This window comes from Diabrotica virgifera, chromosome 1 (assembly GCF_917563875.1).
Source record: "Diabrotica virgifera virgifera chromosome 1, PGI_DIABVI_V3a".
NCBI classification, from domain to species: Eukaryota; Metazoa; Arthropoda; class Insecta; order Coleoptera; family Chrysomelidae; genus Diabrotica; species Diabrotica virgifera.
In genome coordinates, this window is record NC_065443.1 from 293,892,993 (window position 1) to 293,899,329 (window position 6,337).

The window sequence follows — 6,337 nt, forward strand, 5'->3', positions numbered from 1 at the left end:
GACGGTTTATATAGAGTTGGTATAAAATACGGAACAATAAACACACTATTTTTAAGAAATCAAATAAGAGAATGCAAAGAGAATTTTCTTAATTTCGAAGATGTTCCAGACGTTAAGCTGTCTCTAAGAGAAATTAGAACAAAAGATTCAAAACTTGGAAGACAAGGCTTTATAAAATGTTAGTGCAATAAGAAAACTGCTCTTCAAAATTATATAAGTGTAAATGGTCTAACGTATTTTGCAACTCTAAATGTCATACCTACTGCCTCAACATGTGAGAATAAACACTATTTTTTTATTTTTATTACGAAAATATACAAAAATAAACAATAAAATTAAAAGCTGACGTTTTTATTAAAATTAATCTAACAAATTACGACAGTTTAATAGCTGATCGGGGTTTGACTAGTCAAACCCCGATTTTATAAAATTAAATTTCGACCTTTGCCTGACCAACATAGTTTCTCCTAGGTTTGACTAGTCAAAGGCCGAAACAGTAATTTATTTCGGGCTTTGACTAACATATACTAGGGATGGGAAAAACCTACCGGTTTTAACCGAAAACCGGTTTTTTTACTTCGCAATTACCGGTTTTACCGGTTGTTTTTTTGTCCCGGTTATAACCGGTTTTTTCTTTTTAAAGTAAAAACCGGTTATTAGGTTTTTACGGTGATTAGGATTAGGTTAGGTATTATTTTGGATCCCAATCATAATTATTATTCTCAAGTAATTATTCCAAACAAAACCATAATTCAAATTTTATTTTATAAATACAGAAGCAAACTGAAAGTGCAAACTCACATCAGCAAGGAACAATTTAGTTTTATTATAATATTTTGTTGTAAAGGTATTTGTAATCATAATATTTACATAAGAAGTGATCTGGTGAAGTAGACGCAAACATCATCTATTTTTCATACTTGATTCTTGACATTGAAAGTGGGTGAATGACTTTTTCTGATTACCAAAAATAATGTCTGACTATGAATATCGAATTACCGATTACAAATACGAATCTCCAAGGATTTCCCTACGTTTTCAAAATGATACGCCCATACAGGAAGTATTAAATGAGTTAAAATGTACCTATTATACAAAAATATACAAACGTGTTAAAAAAATACATAATAAATTTTTTTTGATGGTAGTAAAAATAAAAGATAAATTGCATTATCCAATTTATTTTTAAGTAAAATATTTATGTTGATATTATTTTTTTTCAATCTCATTTGAAAGAGAAATTTTGTATAAATAAGTTGAAATGGTTGGATTAAATTGTATATTATTGCACTATGTATACCGGGTGGTGAATTGGAACACGGGCCAAAGGAAACTCAATGTAAAATTCTAAACTGTTGAATTCCTGCTTCCCTAATTATTTTACGTCAAAAACCATAAGAAACTATTTATAGAGAATTAAAATCTGTATTGAAAACAACTCTTAATATTGTTCTACAAACAATAATTATTAAAAATTTTGTAAAAATATAATACAATTTTCACTAGTAATACCACTAGAGGTCAAGTTATTTCCGGAAATTTTTTTGAGATCATGAATATTTTGAAAATTTCCCGAGTCGCAGACGAGGGAAATTTTCTAAAAATATTCATGATCAAAAAAAAAATTTCCGGATATTAATTTGACTTCGCGTGGTATTCGGTAAGAAAATTCCACACCAAATTTGCATTTGAAAATCCAAAGCTGCATGAACAGATTAACAGCGCGCCATAGCTTTGTCAGCAATTATTTAGGCTTTCAAATTCGTAATTTCTACTCATTGTAGTTGCATGGGAATACCATTTCAAGATAGAAAATAGTATATTCTTCAATTTTACATAAGTTTTGAGTAACTACAAGTGATAGAAAATGAATCAAAACTAAATTATGTAAACAAATAAAAACCAGTCTGTCAAAAATGTTCTGTTATTGTAAACGTCAAAAAATTTCCACTATAATTCGCTGTTGGGTACCCCACGAGCAAAAAATTTCCGATAAAATACCTCCGTTGCCATGGTGATCTGTCAAAATAACGTATTTTGATTGGTTCAAAATTACAGGTGTGGAATTTTCAGAGAAATACGCCAAAGTTACGTCACACATAGTGCAATAATGTGTATGATTGCATTCGGTGCAATTATTATATTAACAATTTGAACTGTCAATTTCTTTATTTATTTTATCATTTATTGTTTAAAATACAATAAAGTTGATCAGATATCCTCAGTTAAGGGGAAACTATTAATAATAAAGATATTTTCTTCGGTCAATAGTTTTCTCACTGTCAGTTAAATAGTAACGTGTGGCCTAACATGCCCACACATACCTACTGCGGGAAATACATTATATTTTTCAAAATTTTGGAATGTGTTTAAATCGTAGAACAATTGTAACTTCTGTTTTTAATACAGATTTCAATCCTCTACAAATAACTTCTCATGACTTTTGATATAACATGATTAGGGAAGCAGGAATTCAACAGTTTAAAATTTTACATTGAGTTTCCTATGAAAGTAGTTATTGAATAATAATAAAATAATAAATAAATATAATAATTAATAGAATAACATGCTTTTATTAAAAATTGTGTTTTATTTATATTGATATTGATGTTCTTTCGATAGTATTAATTTGGATCATATTATTGATATCGCGAGTCGAGTGGAGTATCGCAAACTAAAGTGCATTGTAAATGTAACATTGTAACCTATTGGATTAAAAAACCGAAAACCGGTTTTTGGAACAACCGGTTTTTTTTGGCCGGTTATAACCGCCAGGTTAAACCGTAAGCAAAAAAACCGGTATAACCGAAAACCGGTGTTTTGTCAAAAACCGCCATCCCTAATATACACTAACATTACTAAATACGATCTCTGTCTGAAGTGTTTTATACTAAAAAAACCATTTATCGAGAGGATAACAAATAGGGAAGTGTTACACCGAATAGGAAACTATCCATAGGTTATAAGTAATATACTATAAAAAGAAGAAAGGTGGAATATTTGGGCCAAATTAAGAGAGACCAAAAATTCGTATTTATTTTGAGGTAGAATTTGAATTTGAGGTAGATTTGAAATAATTGCTTGATATTTAATCCAGGAACTGAAGCTTTTCACCTCGCAATTTTTACAGAATGGATCGATTTGCTTGAAAATTTGAGAATAAGTAGTGGATAGTCCAAGGATCAAAATCTATATGATGTGGAAAGGCGCTTTTACCATGGGGGTGGTTGCCACCCCATCTCCGGGTGGAAATTTTTTATTATATTTTGACCGCAAAAGTTGATAAAAACATTCATTCTAAGCAAAAAATGTTCTAAACATTTTTTTGATAAAATTAATAGTTTTCGATTTATTCGCTATCGAAAGTGTTAGTTTTATATCTAAGAAATCAATGTTTTTGGTATAGATCCTCATTTACAATTCACTCAATTTGTGCCGCAGAAAAAAATTTTTCAAACCAAGTTCTTGGAAATTAAATATTCTACAATTTCATATTAAATCATTTTTTTCGTATCTCTGATGCTAATCTTTCTATTCTGAAGAAAATTGCATTTTTTAACAAACTACAAAAATTCGTTATTGGCTTTTAACTCCAGTTTTTTAAAAACTAATCATTATAAGCCAGTCAAACGTCTAGAACCTTTTAACAAGAATCTAATAAAGAAGAATGAATAAGGCCAATGACTAAAAACACCGCTAACTTACATTATTATGCTTCCAATTGGATTTCTCTTTTCTTTTTTTCAAAAAATATATTGATTTTTTAACCGTAACCTTTTATTTTTTATCTTAGAAAGTTTGGTGATAAAGAATTTTATAGGTTTTTATGAGATCTATAAGGCAATTAATATTAAATCTTTTTAAAGTCCTCAGTCACAAAAAGAGGTGACTTTGAAAGGGTTGGTAAAGGTGGTTTTTGCATGTTATTACAAGTTTTAATTGTCAATAGCTCACTCAATTTTTGCGTAGGAAAATTTTTTGCAAACCATGTTCTTGGGAATTAAATAAACTACAATTTCATATTTAAACATTTTTTTCTATCTCTGATGCTAATCTTTCTACTCCGAAGAAAAAGGCATTTTTTACCAAACTACAAAAATTAATTATTCGCTTTTAACTCCATTTTATTAAAAACTAATAATTTTAAGCCAGTCAAACTTCTACTTAAATTCTTTTCATTATAAGTTATTTAATTTTTGAGCTAGAGCCTTTTTTTATTTATAGAGATAGATATTTTTAAACACTTTAAATTAGTTTCAATGAGTTATCCTCGAAAAATGCATAAATTTCGCGTCGTTTGACTTTGAATCTACAATATTTAGCATTTGACGAAGAAGAGCTAACATATAAAAAAGTATAGCTCGATTACTATTGGTTTTAAAAAAAATTAAAAAAACCAGATTGGTTTATTTTTTCAAAAGGTATATTTTTATTAAGCAAAGTTGTTTTGATAAAATGAAAACTTTTTGAATTATTAGCAGAAAACTGATTAAAAACATTGATTTTTTCGATATAAAACTAACACTTTAGATAGCGAATAAATGAAAAAGTATTGATTTTATCAAAAAAATGTATAGAACGTTTTTTGCTTAGAATAAATGTTTTTACCAACTTTTGCGGTATAAATATAATAAAAAATTTCCACCCCGAGATGGGGTGGCAACCACCCCCATGGTAAAAGCGCCTTTCGACATCATATAGATTTTGATCCTTGGACTAGCCACTACTTATTCTCAAATTTTCAAGCAAATCCATCCATTCTGTAAAATTTGCGAGGTTTTGTTCTATTCTAAGCTTCATTACTTGGACTAATTGTCCCACAAAAGAAATCAACAACACATAGAGTAAAGATATTCTAGATGCTCTAGATACTCTAGATCTAGATGATACTCTACTCTACTAAGTGTAGAATAAATTATTTTTATAGATTTTATCAACTATAAAAAATAACTTACCAAATTTTGTCTACACTGGAAGCACCAAGTTACTCACTTACGATTACGATATTCAAACTCACTAATTGCGACCACTACTTAATTGCAAAAAACCACTAGATTGTTCATCCCAAGTCATTCGTCACATGTGTTATACAACACTATTAAAATTTGCAGAGAAACTTTTCAGCGATCTTAAAAAAACCACGAGACAAGGACATCTGAATCTGCAATCGAACTCGAGCAGGATTGTGTGTGTCCTTGAGGTTTCCATGTACGCTGAATACTTATTACACGCTAGAAAAAACTCTTTAATGTTTGGTCCTATGAAACTTCAGCTAATGATAATTGCATGCTACAAGTGGTGTATGTAATATATATACAGAGTGAGTCAAATATCAACTAAAAAATGAATGAGCTGGGCATATGTAAATGATGTAAAAATGATGTAAAAGCTGTGTTCTTATATATACATATTATTATGTGCCGATGACATGTTGTGCTTGAGTAAAGAACAGAAATTGAATTGTTAATGATATTTTAAAAATATAGAGACATATTTGGAAATAAAGCTTTATTTCTCCCAACGAACACGCAGAATTTAGATCAGGCACCGGAACAAATGACCATCATCTGTAATGCTTTAAAAATCTACTTGAAAAGATTATAAGTTTTATTGCCACAATAATTATAGATCAATTATATTGCTAAATGTAGTATACAAACTTCTTTCTGGTACTATTTCGGTACAATAGACTGTTAGAATAGACCGAAAATATAATTGGTGATTGTCAATATGGGTCTACCCCAAAATCCCGACAGCCAAAATCCCGACGGCCAAAATACTGACACGCCAGAATCCCGACAGGCCAAAATCCCGACACGCCAGAATCCCGACAGGTTTGATAAGTTCCTTTTTAACATATAATTACATTTATTTCTGATTTTTTGTTTATGGCCATAAGTATTTACCATTTAATATGAACTGATTTTCTAAATAAAATTTCTAACATGGGTATATAGTTCTGTCGCACAACGGCCTCCTTAATTCAGATGGAATTACCCAAATTTTTTTTAAGTATTTTGACCCGTAGAACACGAGTATTTTGGGTAACAGTCGATCCGGATGTCGATAAGTACGTTATAAACAAAGAACTTGAGGAATCACATAACAGCGATTTTTCGCAAAACAAAACATTTTTTTGTATTTTTTGGGTCATTCTAAGCAAAAAATGTTTTTAAAAGTTTTTTCGTAGGATGCATACTCTTCAACATAAACGCGGTTGATCTTTCAAAAAATCGAAAAATTGCAGTTTTTGAACCCGAAGAACTTTTGATTGAAAAATAAAATAGCAATTCTGCTTACCGTATTCTATCGGTTCTAAGTAAAATTCTATCGGTTT

The 6,337-nt window shown here is 29.7% G+C and overlaps 1 protein-coding gene across 1 annotated transcript in view; it reads right to left on the reverse strand.

The window, feature by feature from the left end:
* The window catches only part of LOC114324226 (uncharacterized), a 117,774-nt gene extending 112,657 nt beyond the window's left edge, over positions 1-5,117 (reverse strand). The window contains exon 1 of the mRNA XM_028272004.2: positions 4,956-5,117. The gene's annotated coding sequence lies outside the window, so the exon portion shown is untranslated. The remainder of the gene's footprint in view (positions 1-4,955) is intronic.
* Positions 5,118-6,337: the final 1,220 nt, after the last annotated feature.